At 42.0% G+C, this 17,735-nt stretch overlaps 1 long non-coding RNA gene across 1 annotated transcript; it reads right to left on the minus strand.

Moving 5' to 3' along the window:
* Window positions 1–261: 261 nt before the first annotated feature.
* LOC118492350 lies at window positions 262–1,197 on the minus strand. Its single transcript, XR_004893297.1, has 2 exons — window positions 673–1,197; window positions 262–555 (listed from the first exon to the last, which is right to left on the minus strand). It is a non-coding gene; the product is annotated as an uncharacterized LOC118492350 (long non-coding RNA).
* Between the last annotated feature and the right edge of the window lie 16,538 nt (window positions 1,198–17,735).

Here is a 17,735-nt window from a genome sequence, read left to right on the forward strand (position 1 = left end):
TTACTTCTAAGGCTACTTATGCAATTTTCACCCTAAAGGATTAGAGATTTATTATGTGATATAGACACTCACCAAAACCTAAAATCCTAGCATGACTCTATTATGTGATAAAGACCGTCACCAAGATTCATGTGAAGCAATAATCAATATTCAAATACTATCAAGCACGCAAACACATCTAACCAATAGAACAAGCCGTTTACAATTTATAAATAATCCATAGCTTCCATAAATCCAAAATATAATCAAATCATATAGCAATCATTCAACCATATCTAGGTAGTTAAAGAAAATTAGCCAAGAACCATAGTCACTAAAAAGAAATAAGTCTCAAATAAATAACAAATCATGTTCATTGGTTCGAATAACATAAAGTAAATTAAAACCAAAACACTAACTCGTTGTGAACCCGGACTTGAATCTTGATTGCGGCTTTGAATCTTGAACCCTTCTTCTTTTTACGGCTGATCGAACCTCCCTCTCCAAATAATCTTCTCCGTGCGTCCGTCCTCTGATGTTGTCGTCCTTATCCTTCTGTCGTCTAACTCCCCTTTTCTATTTCAACAATACTTCAATTCAATATATATCTCCTTTCACCATTTAGGGTTTTTTTAATAATTAATATCCACTTAACAAATGTTTCAAAAGCCCACAAAAATAACAAAACCATACCCAACTGATGTTTGTCGAAAGATAATATGGTTGGGTTTTATGCCTTTCTTGCGGCCCAATGTCATAATTCCACTTGCTGTTGCCTCCCTAAAATTTTTGCGCCACACTCTTTCTTTTGTTCACAGCCCAAACAAAATCATGGCAACCCATTTAGTTGTTGATGTCCACTTGATATCCTCCAAAACTAGACTCACGTGCATCTGATGTATGGATACAATTGTTTTATATATGTATTAAAAGCCCAACACCACACCAATAAATAATAGTAAAGATGGCAACCGCAACATAGAAATAGCGGGTTCGGCCTAATCACGGAAAATGGTTGCAATATTTTAGTTCAGTCATTGGCGCCCTACTCTACTCAACTGGCAGGTTATTTCTTTATTACTCGTTTCCGCTCCATTTGCACCAGAACCTGCCAAAACACCAAATAATGTAATCTAATACTAAAACTAAATAAAAAGAATAAAAAACTATACAATAATTATACAATTTACACGGGACAAATATGGGTATTTTAACCTACATCAATAGTCATTCTAAGGAGGATGACAATGATAACGCCCAAATTCATATAACGGGCGCGGAATTGAAAGCTTTAGTAGACAACGCTGTGAAGACAGCCTTGGATCGGCAGTACGAAGAGTATAGCGAGTCTCGAAGCAGGACCCGATCTGCACCACACTCTAAACCAAAAACCCATTCTGAGCATCACCGCAAACCACCCTCAACCCAGTCTAAGCCTAAGAAGGACGACGATCGGCACTCATCAAATGAGGATAGTGTCCGTCCTAAGAAGAAAGTGTTCACTGATGCACCTCGCGCCAAGGGTTGCACGTATAAGTACTTTGTCTCCTGCAAGCCCAGAGATTTCACTGGGGAAAAAAGGCACGGTGGATTGTATGACCTGGTTAGACGAAATGGACACCGTGGTGGACATTAGTGGTTGTGCTGAGAGGGATGTGGTGAAGTTTGTATCCCAGTCATTTAAGGGTGAAGCCCTAGCGTGGTGGAGATCATTGGTTCAAGCCTCAGGGAAGGCTGTTTTGTATAGCATGTCATGGGAGGAATTTATTGCTCTCATTAAAGAAAACTACTGCCCTCAGCACGAGGTTGAGAAGATAGAGTCTGACTTCCTATCACTGGTCATGAAGAACCTGGATTGCCAGGCATATCTCACGCGTTTCAATACCCTGTCAAGATTGGTTTCGTACCTTGTAACCCCGGAGCCCAAACGGATCACGCGTTTCATTGGGGGTTTGGCCCCAGAGATAAAAGCTAGCGTGAAGGCTTCTAGGCCTGCTACATTTAGATCCGTGGCAGATATATCTCTGTCTCTTACGCTGGATGCGGTGAGATAGAGATCTCTGAGAAATGCTGACGGTGAGAAAAGGAAACGTGAAGATGATGATTCACGTAGGTCAAGCAAGAAGCATCGGGGGAATCGTGACCACAAGAAGGGATCAGAGACCAAGAAGAATGACCGCCAGTCGGGCGATAGGCCCAAGTGCAATGTTTGCAAGAAGCACCACTTCGGAAGGTGCAGATATGAGCAGAAATCCCAGCCAAAGGCATGTGGGATTTGCAAGTCCTCTGAACATAGGACTCTTTAGTGCAAGAAACTCAAGGATGCAACTTGTTATAGTTGTAACGAAAAAGGGCACATCAAGACTAACTGCCCGAAGATAGTGAAGAAGGCTGAAGAAGGGAAAAAGACCAATGCGATGGTCTTTCAGATGAATGTTCAAGAGGCTATCCAGAACGACAACGTCATAATCGGTACGTCTCTTATCAACGATGTATTCGCAAGAGTATTATTTGATTCTGGAGCAGATAAATCCTTTGTGGATGATAAGTTCTGTGAGTTGTTAAAATTGCCTGTTAAAACCTTGAATGTGAAATATGAAGTAGAACTAGCTGATGGGACTATGGGAACAGTCTCAACTGTTTTAGATGGATGTGTTATATCCATTAGGAATCACTCATTTCCTTTATCCCTGTTACCCTTTAAACTAGCTGGTTTCGACGTAGTATTGGGTATGGATTGGTTATCGCATAACCAAGCCCAAATCGTGTGCAATAAGAAGCAAGTGGTAATCAAGACTCCGTCTGGAGAACCACTTACCATTCAGGGAGATACTCGACATGGATTGCCTGCACAAGTATCTATGCTAAAGGCATCCAGATGTTTGAAGAAAGGATGTGTCATTTATATGGCACAGGTGACTATCGGTGAGGAGAAACCCAAGATTAAAGACATTCCAGTCATCTCTGACAATCCTGAAGTTTTCCCGGAAGAACTGCCTGGTTTGCCACCAGATAGGCAAGTGGAATTCAGTATCGACATCATTCCAGGAGCAGCGCCTATCGCAAGAGCACCTTATAGATTGGCACCCACGGAAATGAAAGAATTGAGGACGCAGCTAGATGATCTGCTAGCCAAAGGTTTTGTTAGACCAAGTTCATCTCCTTGGGGAGCGCCAATCCTGTTCGTCAAGAAGAAAGATGGTTCGATGCGTCTATGCATCGATTACCGTAAGCTGAATAAAGTTACAATCAAGAATAGGTATCCTTTGCCCAGGATCGACGATCTGTTTGATCAGTTGCAAGGAGCGAGCTACTTTTCCAAGATTGACCTAAGGTTAGGTTACCATCAATTGAAGGTTAAAGACGAAGATGTGCACAAGACCGCTTTCAGAACTCGTTATGGTCATTTTGAGTTCCTGGTGATGCCTTTTGGGCTCACTAATGCACATGCCGCATTCATGGATCTCATGAATCGCGTTTGTAAGCCTTATTTGGATAAATTTGTCATTGTCTTCATCGATGACATCCTCATTTACTCAAAAAGTCAAGCTGACCACGAGAAGCATCTTCGATGTATTCTTAAGTTGCTTCATCAAGAAAAGCTTTACGCCAAGTTCTCTAAATGTGAATTTTGGCTACGAGAAGTACAATTCCTTGGACACGTAGTCAGTGAGCGTGGTATCCAAGTGGATCCCGCCAAGGTTGAAGCCGTCATGAATTGGCAGAAGCCGAAGACGCCTACGGAGATTCGCAGTTTCCTAGGTCTAGCAGGATACTACCGACGCTTCATCGAGAATTTTTAAAGAATTGCTGCACCCCTAACTTCTTTAACTAGAAAGAGTATAAAGTTTAATTGGGGCCCTAAGCAGCAAGAAGCTTTTGATCTCCTCAAACAAAAGCTGAGCAATGCTCCAGTGTTGACATTGCCGGACGGAATGGAAGAATATGTCGTATATTGTGATGCATTGCACACCGGTATAGGGTATGTGCTTATGCAGAAGGGTAAGATGATTTCCTATGCTTCACGACAATTAAAGATGCATGAAAAGAATTACACCACCCATGACTTGGAGTTGGGTGTCGTTGTATTTGCACTAAAGCTTTGGAGGCACTATTTGTATGGTATTAAATTTATGATCTATTCTGATCACAAAAGCCTTGAGCATCTATTCAATCAGAAAGATTTGAATATGAGGCAGCGACGTTGGATGGAAACTCTGAACGATTATGACTGTGAAATAAGATACCATCCAGGCAAGGCCAACGTAGTCGCAGATGCCTTGAGCAGAAAAGAAAGAGTGAAACCAATAAGGATCAATGCCCAGAGCATTGAAATCAAGAACAGTCTGAATGAAAGATTGTTAGCTGCACAGAAAGAAGCTGTGTTAGAAGCTAACTATCCTAACGAAAAGCTGGGAGTAACTGAAGAGCAGTTATCCTATGGCAAGGACGGAATTCTGAGATTGAATGGAAGGATATGGGTTCCTGTTTATGGAGGTATTCGTGACGTTATCCTTCAGGAAGCCCACAGTTCCCGATATTACGTTCATCCTGGAGCTGATAAAATGTACCAGGACTTGAAGGCAAACTTTTGGTGGATAGGCTTGAAGAAGTCTATAGCCACCTATGTAGCAAAGTGTTTGACTTGTGCGCAAGTAAAAGCTGAACATCAAAAGCCTTCAGGCTTGCTACAACAGCCTGAACTTCCCGAGTGGAAATGGGAAATGGTGACGATGGATTTCATCACCAAGTTTCCAAAGACAAAGAAGGGAAACGATACAATATGGGTAATAGTTGATAAACTGACTAAGTCAGCACATTTCCTACCCATAAAGGAGACTCATAGCTCCGATATGTTAGCCCAGTTGTTTGTGGATAAGATTGTAGCCCTTCATGGCGTGCCTGGGTCTATTATCTCTGATAGAGATACCAGATACACTTCACACTTTTGGAAAAGTTTCCAACAATCTTTGGGTACGCAGCTAAACTTCAGTACGGCTTACCACCCTCAGACAGATGGACAGAGTGAGCGTACAATACAGACGTTGGAAGACATGCTTCGTGCATGTGCGATCGACTTAGGTGGTAATTGGGATAACCACCTACCATTAGTCGAGTTCTCCTATAACAACAGCTACCATACAAGCATTAAGGCTGCACCTTTTGAAGCCCTATATGGTAGAAAGTGTAGAACGCCCGTTTGTTGGGCAGAAGTTGGAGATGTCCAGATGACAAGACCTAATATTATATTTGAAACAACGGACAAGATTGTCCAAATTCGCGATCGATTGAAAGCTGCCCGAGACAGGCAGAAAAGCTACGCAGATTTGAAGCGTAAGCCTTTCAATTTCGAAGTAGGCGACAAGGTTTTGCTTAAGGTATCACCCTGGAAAGGGGTGATGCGATTCGGTAAGAAAGGCAAGTTAAGCCCAAGATATATTGGACCCTTCGAGGTAATCGAACGTGTCGGATCGATTGCCTACAAATTAAACTTACCGGAAGAGCTCAGTGGTATCCACAATGTATTCCACATTTGTAACCTAAAGAAGTGTTTCGCTGACGAATCACTGGTTATACCGCATACAGACGTACACATCGATGAAAGCTTAAAATTTGTTGAAAAACCTGTGTCGATCGAGGATCGACAGGTTAAGAAGCTTCGCAGGAAATATATATCGATTGTGAAGGTAAAATGGGATGCCTGTAGAGGTCCCGAGTATACGTGGGAGGTAGAGTCCACGATGAAAGAAAAGTACCCTCATTTATTTCAATAAATCTCGAGGTCGAGATTTCTTTTAAGGGGGTGAGGATGTAACACCTCGGAATTTTTTTTTCGTCCAATAATGTATTGACACATGTCTTAGGGTTACACGTGGTGTTAAATACTAAATAAAGGACTAAAGTTGACAAACATTTAAAGTGTGTAAATTCGAGGGTTAAAAATGTCAACAAGGGATAAATATACTGTACAGTAACCCTAAACGATGCTCGTACCTTCAAACGAATGAATCATGGATTGTACGGAACGAATTATAGAAGAAAGTGAGGAATTACAAACTACAGGGGCCAAATGTGTCAACATGTTTAAGTTATACTTCTGAGTGACCTTTGGGCTTACCCGAGACTTTGTAATGATAAATTATACTCACTAGAATGCGCGATATAAATTTCGCGAAGTTCCGTTTTAAAACGAGGAAGTTATGATCAAAATCGTATGCGAGGGGTTAAAAGCGTCAAACATCGAAAGTTGTGACCTTTCGGGTAATAATAAATTAACCAAGCGTTAATAAGTTGGGTAAAAGTTCCGAGGCCCTTATTCGTAAACAAACGAGGCCCAAAACGCAAAGTTACCCCTTCGAAACCCAAAGGCCAGGTGCAATATTAAAAAGATTTGAAAATCTTGAAAAACAAGTCTCAGGCGGGCCGCGTTAAAGAATCAAAGGATCTTACGCGGGCCGCATTGTCAGTAAAGATATGGGCTCTGACGTATGGATTCAGGCGACCCGCGTAAAGGTTGCGTGATCCTAAACGCGGGCCGCGTCAGCCCCCCAGATGCAGAAAAGTCGGACAGGAGCACTGTTTGCTGTTTTAACCGACTTATGAAGCAATTATGAGAGCATGGGCGCCCCCTAAACGTCCCCTAGCACTCAGGGACACTTGGTGATCATCCAAGAACACTTGTAGCCTTAGTTGTCAATGATCTAAGGTGTGAAGTTTACTATAAAAGGCCATTTAGTGCACCATTGTTCTTCACACCTTCAAACAACACTTCTGATCATTCCTGGAGCTCATGTGCCTTCAATACTCATCCCTGGTCGTGCATAGGACTCTTGTAAGTGTGCTCCACCCTTTCTTGGTTAAGTTTCGCTTAGTTATTGCTTAAAAGTCAATGTGTCGTAATTAACGATTGACTTAACGGTTAATCACAAATGGTCCAGTGATTAATCAAAATAAAGGTAGTTATATGTTGGTAATCATGTGGGCTTTAAACCCTTAAAAGGGCACCCTCTGATTCCCACTCTAACTAGTCCAAATGTCGAGTCAAACTTGCTTAGAAAAAGTCAACAGAATGCTAACTTTCGATTTTATGCATAATCAGTAATGTAGATGGCGTGTAACCTGTTTTAACACTCATAAAACATGATAATAAGTATTATAATTGGTCTAAGCTTGTTTGATCCGACCATTTACTGTTTTGACCCGGTTCGGAACCGAAAGTCGCAAAACTTTGAGTTTTGCTTTGACTTCAGTTCTGACCCGTTATGGTATGATTTAGATATGCCTTAGGACTCTCTTAGGACCAGGTTACATGATGGTATAACCCTCTGTAACCGGGTCGTTGTTTGTCCGAGTCGTTTGCACATTTCCGTTAAATGCTTAAAAGTTGACCATAACGCCCTTTTTACTTTAAAACGGGAATTTTGGACATGTGAAAGGACAATAACCTTAGTTACTGATTTCTAAGCATGTCCCTAAAATTTCACGTCAATCCGAGGTCTAGAATAGGAGTTATGCTAAATAGCGCAATTACGGAAACTTTAGTAATTAAACGGCGCAATTAGCATAAAGACTATCTAAACCCAAATTTCAACACCAAACCTTTTACAAACTGTTGTAAAATAATATTTTGGAGTTTGTAAAGATTTTTAATTATTTTAACCTGCTCGTAACCTGCGGTTATAGCATTGGTTCGGTAAATACCGAATATACCCTTTTCAGACATAACTTGAGTTCTACATGGTATTTTAACCCGATTCCAGTTGCTACTGATTTTTAATAATAAATAAAGTATTTTGAACTTTATAAACTGTTCGGAAAACTCAGATTTCCTGTAGAACTCGGAAACCTCTTTTATAATCTTTAAAATGACCGAAATACCCCTACGGGGCGTATATTGGGTTTAAACTCATTACGGGCATTATGGAAGGTATCCTACTGATACCACAACCTCTTTAAGAGCATATTAACTTAGGAAACTTGTGTAAGACTCTTACGGTTACCCGTTACGCCTTTTGCGCGCACGGTTCGGTTTATGTAACTAGTTTACATAGACTAGCCGAAACGGGTCAAACCTTATCGTTTTTACTTCAAAATCAAGAGTGTGGTTATACTACCCATGTAAAACAAGTCTTCAAACTTGTTGGGTCCAAACCACATTCCATTACCGGTTTTCGCTTTTCACGCGATTAAACCGTATTTATCCTTTGAAACTGACCGGTCTAAGCTAAGGCTAAATTAAAGACCCGTTAGGATTCTAATAGGTTGTTATAAACCTTCATTCCAGAATAGGAGACCAGTAAAAGATACTTGCACTTGTTTATTGAGGTTATTACTTGCTCAGGTAAATACTTTTAACTTATTTTCCGTTATACGGGCTTGGGTTACTAAATATATAAAAAATACCGCTTGGTCGGGCAATTGACCCTAACTCATTAGTAGTTGGGTATTATCAATGTGACCCGTTTAAAAATTGGTTTTGTTGGCTTTGCGCCTTTGGGAGCTTAATGACCATGTCCCGGATATCCTCGGCATCATTTTACGAAATGGCCACGACCTCGACACGCGGGTGTAGGCGTACACCCGGCAATGTGTCTATATTATTAAAGGTATAACCGTAGGTTTTCCCGCCACGGCTTTATGCTTTGTGGCGTGTCTATTAAACTTAAACCCGACACGACCCGGGCGACTGAACACATAGTGAACATGTAATTCTTTTACAAGATTTAATTGATAAATTATCCCAAGTTATAAAGAGTTTGTGCCTTGTGCATTCAAATCAATTTTATTAAACCTTTTTACAAAAAGTGTCGGTTGAATGTATTTACCAGTGTAAACTGACGTATTTTCCCCAAAAAGATTAAATGCAGGTTCTGTACGAAATAGGCTGGCCACTCCTTAGCATTGTTAGAGTCTCGCAAGCTTGGGATGCCATTATCTGTTGAACATTATTCTATTTTATTTTGATCCCCTATGGATTATATTCGACTGTTTGTGATACTCGGATATTACATTTAATGGTCGGAATATATCTATCTTTATGCTTCCGCTGTGCATTTAAATATTGTGTGGTTTGACTATATTGTTGCCAACTACGTCACGGTAATCCCCCACCGGGCCCACCGGTGAAACACGTGGAAATCGAGGTGACATTTCAACCTTACACGATTTGGTTTGATGGGTTAGAAAGCTTACTTCACCGCATGCTACTCCATGCCATCACAATTAACTTTTAATAACTTTCATTTCTTATCCATCACCATCATCATCATCATCATCATCATCATCATCTTGTGTCAATAAGATCCATACAATGCATAACTTCAAATCATAAGGATAAAAAATCCCTATCCGTCCTTATTCCTATCTCCACATTACACATTACATATTACTGAAACGTAATCGTGTGACGTAATTCGTATTCGTACAATTTTGTTATATTTTATGCTACTTTCGGGAGTTTATGTGACAACTCGAATTTCCAAGATGTCTATTTCGCATTTATCGCTTGTTTATTTGCACAGTTAATCACTATGGAATTATAAACGTCCGATACAATAAAGTGCATTGTGTGATTATGCATGGTTATGTGTTAATTGTGATAAATTTGTTAAATGCATAAACTTGGTGGTGAAACTATGAAATTGTTGTGAGATGGTGTGCATGTGTAAAATATGATACTTAGGGAGGTAGAGGGTAATTAGTGAAATCCTAGAGATTCTTAACCCTAATCCCTTGTTCACTAGTCATTTTCACAAGAACCAAAACACGTAGTTTACATTCTCTAGCAATCATCACCAAATCATTGGCAAGACATTCATCACTTTTGCTTCTACATTTTCTCTAGAATCAACACAAGGTAAATGATTTATGTTTATTGATTGCTTGATTACTATTAATTCTTGATTCTTGTAATTCTTGGTGAAACCCTAATTCTTCATATAAGTGTCCTGTGATTTTGATTTGATTATGAAATATTGTGATGATGATGATTAGTTGCATGTTTGATAGATTGTTCTTGTGAGGATGGTTGATTGTTAAGTATCGGCTTATTGATTTGATCTTGCACTGTGAAAATCATGAACTAGGGTTTGGAATGGTCATTGAAACGTAACTGTTGTTGTAGAAACGTAACTGTGAACTTGAATATACGTATGTTTGATTGAATGTCAGAGTTTTTGAAACCCTAAACACTTGTCTGAGCTTTATGAATGATATGTTAAAGCCCGACCTTTAAAATTATAAGGATCCGAGTTTTATAGGCTTGATTGTCCGACTTTCATCCAAGTTACATGTTGTCCGAATTTGTTACACATCACAAAGGGGTCCGAACTTTGTGAGGCCTTGAGGTCCGACTTTTGTAAGTGTGAAATGAAGTCCGAGTTCTTTGTATGCAAGGGGTGGGTGTCCGACTTTTGGCAAGGGACTATGTGTCCGAGTTTTATAAAATGCCTTAGGGTCCGAACTTTAAGTGATGTAATCTAGTCCGACATTAATGTATGTTAGTTAGGTCCGAATTTGTATAACATGGCTGGTCCGAGTTTTGCTTTATAAGGACATGGCCCGACTTTCTTTGAATGTAAGGGCCTAGTCCGACCTTTGTGAAAGGAATAGGGGTCCGAGTTTTGCAAACAGGAGATGGGGTCCGAGTTTTAACCCCCATACCCCCCTTGTCCGATGTTTAAGCACTGAAAGGAGTCCGAGCTTCTTTATTGCATGCGTTGTCCGAGTTTTGGCCCCAACCCCTGTCCGACTTTTGAACAGGGAACCCCCCCCCCCACTTCTTGTCTGAGTTTTAATAGGGCAAGGCTTTGTGTGATGATAAATTGAAACTATGAATGTATGCTATAACATGTTGAATCTGTTGAGATGTGAAGGTTACTTTGCTAAGCCACGAACACTGTTAAATATGATATGTTAAATGTGATTGACTCCGTATGATAACCACGTTGCGTGAATTAACTGTAATACTGTCCTGATTAACTCTGATGCGCATGTGAACTATGCAAAGTGTATTAATCCAGCTATGCGCGGATGTTATTGTTAGATTAATTTGAGAAAGCCTTGATGAGAAACCGAGATCGTACTAATGTGATTAACTGACGTATGATGCATGATAGCGATTGTCGAACATACTCTGTGGTATTAATTGCATATGAAACATTACGAACATGAACTGATCAAGTATACGTGCTTAATATAGGATTTGATTGAATAATTGCTAGCACATAATTAAGCATACCGAGCAAACCAAGGTGAGTTCACACTCTTACTAAGGCATGGGATTCCCGGGGCTTGGGAATGGGTTTTAAAGGAATAAGGTTGAATAGATTCGTACTGACATTCTTACTAGACTACCATACCATCGTCCTCGGTTGTGCAGGACACATACGTGCGATCTACGTACACATATACTTACTACTATCCTCGGTTGTGAAGGATACTTATACATACTACTATCCTCGGTTGTGAAGGATACTTATACATACTACTATCCTCGGTTGTGAAGGATACTTATACATATCACTATCCTCGGTTGTGAAGGATACTTATACTTAATTACTATCCTCGGATGTGAAGGATACTCACGTAAGACCTACGTGAACTTATACTTACTACTGTTCTCGGATTGTGAAGAACACATATGGTTACGAATAGTCTAGTGGATATACAACATGGGAGGCCCCCACCAATAGAACGTACTATCGGCCCAGTAGAGCCACATGTTACAATCGAACTTACTATTACGCATTTACTTTATGTGAACTCGCTCAACTAGTTGTTGATCCTCTGTTACATGCCTTGCAGGTCGTTAGATACATGGAGCTTGCACAGGGAGGAGCTGGTCGTTGTGGGCTTGGATCGTGATAGTTTGTTAAACACTTATGACATTTGATACTTCATTATGATGGGTTTTATTTATACGCTTCCGCTAAACAATGATAACTTACTTATGTTTTTGGAACACCTTTCATATGGATTTGGTTTGGTTTAATGGCAATTACTCTTACTATATATATTGTTCTATATGATTGGTGGCTTGATCCTGGTCAGTCACGCTCCCAAGCGGTGATACTCCGCAGGTGGATTTTGGGGGTGTGACAGATTGGTATCAGAGCCATTGGTTATAGAGAACTAGGTTTTAATATGGGAAAACATTTTATTAAAACCAGACTATAACCAGAACAGTGCTCTCAACGATCCACAACGACGCTTCGCTCCACGTGCAAGACTCAACATCCTAGGTAATAAGGTTTATGTTTATTGCCTACATGCTAGAATTGCATAGAACTTTGCTCATAGTATGCTTACATTACTTTGTTCACCACTTGTTACTGCTTAAGAACACCTATGTGCCTACACTTTTCTGTCATCGCACTACTCGCGAACCATTCATACTTATGCTACCTTTACTGTTCGATCATGTCTGGACGTGTTAACATGACTCAAGCCCAGTTGACGGCTCTCATTAACGAACAAGTTGCTGCAGCGCTTGCAGCCGCACAAGCAGGAGGTATAACCTGCTATTCCAGACCTATCCTAGGATGTTAGATCCTACTCCCGTGACCCAACCCTCGCGCTTAACCTTGACCTAACTTTCTCGCGCAACGGGTCGGAACGCACAGCAACCTGTCTGCACATTCAAGAACTTCATGGACTGTCGTCCAAGCACATCCAGTGGCACAAAAGGAGCGGTGGGACTACTCCATTGGTTTGGGAAGCTCGAGTCAGTATTCGAGATGTGTGAATGCCCTGAGGCTCGCAGGGTCAAGTACGCCACTGGTACTTTGGGAGGAATCGCGCTAACCTGGTGGAACGCGCAAGTACAGATACTAGGGTTGGCAGCTGCTAACGCCACCCCATGGAACGAATTCAAAGAACGCATTAAAAGGAAATACTGCACGCGTGATGACATCCACAAGTTGGAAGTGGAGCTTTACCATTTGAAAATGACGGGGTCAGGAATTGATGCTTATACGAAACGGTCGAACGAACTGGCTACCTTGTGTCCAACCATGGTGGACCTTCCAAGCAAGCGTATCGAATTGTACTTCAAGGGTCTAGCCTCAGAGATTCAGAGCCATGCTACATCGGCTAACCTCGACAATATCCAAGACATTCAGTGTCTTGCTCATCGCCTCACGGATCCGGCAGTGGAACAGAACAGGCTGCCTAGTTGTATCAGCGCTATTACTACCACTACCACTTCTGCTACTTCCGCTACTCCTAGTGACAACAAGCGGAAATGGGATGGGTATTCCAGCAAGGGTTCAGCTACCGTTCGGTCTCAAGCACAGCAGCAGCGCAAGAATAGTGATCACCAGAGCCGAGTCAGCCAACTTCTGGTGGTTAGGGGCAGGGTGGATATCGGGGAATTCACCCAATGTGTAACTAATGCAACAGACACCACGGTGGTTAGTGCAACGAGGGACGTTGCCAGAGGTGTCTCAAGATGGGCCATGAAGCTAAGGATTCAGGAGTCCACGGCCTGCAAATCGGAATCGCCAGCAGCAACACCAAGCAGAAATCCTATGCAAAGAAAAGATTGTTCGCATTCCTCGTTCTAGTCAAGAACCTCTCGAAGTTCAAAGCGACAAAAGTGGTGCTGTGGTTGGCATCACCTCTTTCTTGAAGGCTCAGAAATGTTTGCGGAAGGGCCACACCGCAATTTTGGCTCTCGTTACTGACGCATCTGCGAAAGAAAAGAAGTTGGAAGACCATCCAGTTGTACGCGACTTTCCTCAGGTGTTTCCTAAAGATTTACCTGGTCTACTGCCTCATCGTCAGGCCGAATTTCAAATCGAGCTCGCTCCAGGAGCAGCACCCATAGCTCGAGCACCGTATCGCTTAGCTCCACCAGAATCGGAAGAACTATCGACGCAACTACAAGAAATCTTGGATAAGGGATTTGTCCGACCTATATCTTCGCCTTGGGGAGCTACAAGAACTATTGGATACCAATTATCGGTGAAAAAGAAGGATGACACCTTCAGGATGTGAAATTGATTACCGTGAACTGAACAAGGTGACGGTGAAGAACCGTTATCCTCTTCCACGTATAGATGACTTATTCGACCAGTTGCAGGGGTCGAGTTACTACTCCAAGATAGACTGGAGGTCTGGGTATCATCAGCTGAGAGTCCAGGATGAGGACGTCTCCAAAACCGCATTCAGAACTCGCTACTGTCACTACGAGTTTCTCGTCATGCCATTTGGGCTAACGAACGCGCCTGCTGTATTCATGGATCTGATGAACAGGGTGTGCAAGCCGTACTTAGACAAGTTTGTGATTGTCTTCATTGACGACATTCTGATTTACTCCAAGAGTCAAGAGGAGCACGGGCAACATCTACGATTGATTTTGGAACTCCTTCGAAAGGAACAACTGTACGCCAAGTTTTCAAAATGTGACTTCTGGCTTCGTGAAGTCCACTTCTTAGGTCATGTGGTGAACAGGGATGGGATTCATGTTGATCCATCCAAAGTAGATTCGATCAGGAACTGGCCTGCACCGCGTACACCAACGGAAATACGCCAATTCTTGGGTTTGGCGGGCTACTACAGACGGTTTATCAAAGATTTCTCCAGGATCGCACAGCCGCTCACACTACTGACACAGAAAGGTGTCACCTACCGTTGGGGAGATTCCCAAGAGACTGCTTTTCAGTACCTAAAGGATAGGCTTTGCAGCGCACCTATTCTCTCATTGCCCGAGGGCACGAATGACTTCGTGGTTTATTGTGACGCATCGATACAGGGGCTGGGTTGTGTATTGATGCAGCGGGATAAAGTTATTGCCTACGCCTCTCGTCAACTCAAGGTTCATGAACGGAACTACACGACGCACGATTTAGAGCTGGGAGCTGTTGTTTTCGCGCTCAGGATATGGCGACACTACCTGTACGGTACCAAGTGCACAATTTACACCGATCACAGGAGTCTCGAGCATATCTTCAAGCAGAAGGAATTGAACATGCGTCAACGACGGTGGGTCGAGTTACTTAATGATTACGAATGCGCCATCAAGTACCATCCAGGCAAGGCCAATGTTGTGGCTGACACTCTCAGTCGGAAAGACACTCTACCTAGGCGTGTGCGAGCTCTACAGCTCACTATTCAGTCTGATCTCCCTGCACAAATACGAGATGCTCAGGTGGAAGCATTGAAACCAGAAAACGTAAAGGCTGAAGCTTTACATGGCTCAAGGCATCAATTAGAACAAAGGGAAGACGGCGCCTACTATGTAACAGGACGTATTTGGGTCCCACTATACGGCGGTTTACGAGAACTTGTGATGGATGAAGCACACAAGTCTCGCTACTCGGTACATCCAGGGTCGGATAAGGTGTACCACGACATTAGAACTACTTATTGGTGGCCTAGCATGAAGGCCCACATTGCAACTTACGTCGGCAAATGTTTGACTTGTGCGAGAGTCAAGACAGAGTATCAGAAACCCTCATGCCTACTCCAGCAACCCAGGATACCACAGTGGAAATGGGGAGAAATTTCCATGGATTTTGTTACTGGCCTGCCTAGATCCCAGCGCGGGAATGATACTATTTGGGTGATCGTAGATCGACTCACAAAGTCTGCACATTTCTTGACTATCAAAGGAACGGATAAGTTCTCTACATTAGCAGACATCAATCTTAAAGAAGTTGTTTCGAGGCACGGGGTGCCCACCTTCATCATTTCGGATCGGGATGCACGATTCACGTCAGAACTATGGCAAGCGATGCACAAATCTTTCGGCTCACGATTAGACATGAGCACAGCGTATCATCCTCAGACGGATGGGCAGTCTGAGCGCACGATTCAAACTCTAGAAGACATGCTTCGGGCGTGTGTTATCGATTTCGGCAACAGCTGGGAAAAGCACCTCCCTTTAGTGGAGTTTTCGTACAATAACAGTTACCACACCAGCATTCAAGCCGCTCCATTCGAGGCATTGTACGGACGTAAATGCCGGTCACCTCTCGGTTGGGTAGAGGTGGGGGGTAGTTAGATTACAGGCCCAGAAATGGTAGTTGACGCTACTGAACGAATTGCACAGATACGACAACGCATGGCGGCAGCTCGCGATCGCCAGAAAAGCTACGCAGATAAGCGTAGGAAGCCATTGGAATTTCAGGTCGGGGACCGGGTTTTACTCAAAGTTTCACCCTGGAAGGGTGTGGTTAGTTTTGGTAAAAGAGGCAAACTCAATCCACGGTATGTTGGACCGCTCGAAGTCACTGAAAGAATAGGCCAAGTAGCCTACAGACTAAACCTACCAGCTGAACTCGGTGCAGTTCACAACGTATTCCACGTGTCGAATCTGAAGAAGTGCCTGTCAGATGAGACCCTCATAATTCCTTTTAAGGAACTCACTATCGACGAGCGGTTGCAGTTCGTCGAGGAACCAGTTGAAATCACGGACCGGGATGTTAAGGTCCTCAAGCACAAGAGAATCCCTCTTGTCCGAGTTTGTTGGAACTCCAAACGTGGCCCAGAGTACACCTGGGAACGCGAAGACCAGATGACAGAAAAGTACCCCCAGTTATTCGAAACCAATGCAACCACTACTGAGGCTGAAGCTACTACTACTGAATTTTGGGACGAAATTCCAAATCAACGGGGGGATGATGTGACACCCCAGGAAAACCAGTGAACAATACAACTTACGTAGCTTCCTCAGTAACTGCATGCTAAATTTCGGGACGAAATTTCTTTTAAGTTGGGGATAATGTGACAACTCGAATTTCCAAGATGTCTATTTCGAATTTATCGCTTGTTTATTTGCACAGTTAATCACTATGGAATTATAAACGTCCGATACAATAAAGTGCATTGTTTGATTATGCATGGTTATGTGTTAATTGTGATAAATTTGTTAAATGCATAAACTTGGTGGTGAAACTATGAAATTGTTGTGAGATGGTGTGCATGTGTAAAATATGATACTTAGGGAGGTAGAGGGTAATTAGTGAAATCCTAGAGATTCTTAACCCTAATCCCTTGTTCACTAGTCATTTTCACAAGAACCAAAACACGTAGTTTACATTCTCTAGCAATCATCACCAAATCATTGGCAAGACATTCATCACTTTTGCTTCTACATTTTCTCTAGAATCAACACAAGGTAAATGATTTATGTTTATTGATTGCTTGATTACTATTAATTTGATTCTTGTAATTCTTGGTGAAACCCTAATTCTTCATATAAGTGTCCTGTGATTTTGATTTGATTATGAAATATTGTGATGATGATCATGATTAGTTGCATGTTTGATAGATTGTTCTTGTGAGGATGGTTGATTGTTAAGTATCGGCTTATTGATTTGATCTTGCACTGTGAAAATCATGAACTAGGGTTTGGAATGGTTATTGAAACGTAACTGTTGTTGTAGAAACGTAACTGTGAACTTGAATATACGTATGTTTGATTGAATGTCAGAGTTTTTGAAACCCTAAACACTTGTCTGAGCTTTATGAATGATATGTTAAAGCCCGACCTTTAAAATTATAAGGATCCGAGTTTTATAGGCTTGATTGTCCGACTTTCATCCAAGTTACATGTTGTCCGAATTTGTTACACATCACAAAGGGGTCCGAACTTTGTGAGGCCTTGAGGTCCGACTTTTGTAAGTGTGAAATGAAGTCCGAGTTCTTTGTATGCAAGGGGTGGGTGTCCGACTTTTGGCAAGGGACTATGTGTCCGAGTTTTATAAAATGCCTTAGGGTCCGAACTTTAAGTGATGTAATCTAGTCCGACA

The sequence above is a fragment of the Helianthus annuus genome, chromosome 5 (genome assembly GCF_002127325.2).
Source record: "Helianthus annuus cultivar XRQ/B chromosome 5, HanXRQr2.0-SUNRISE, whole genome shotgun sequence".
In the NCBI taxonomy this organism is placed as follows: Eukaryota; Viridiplantae; Streptophyta; class Magnoliopsida; order Asterales; family Asteraceae; genus Helianthus; species Helianthus annuus.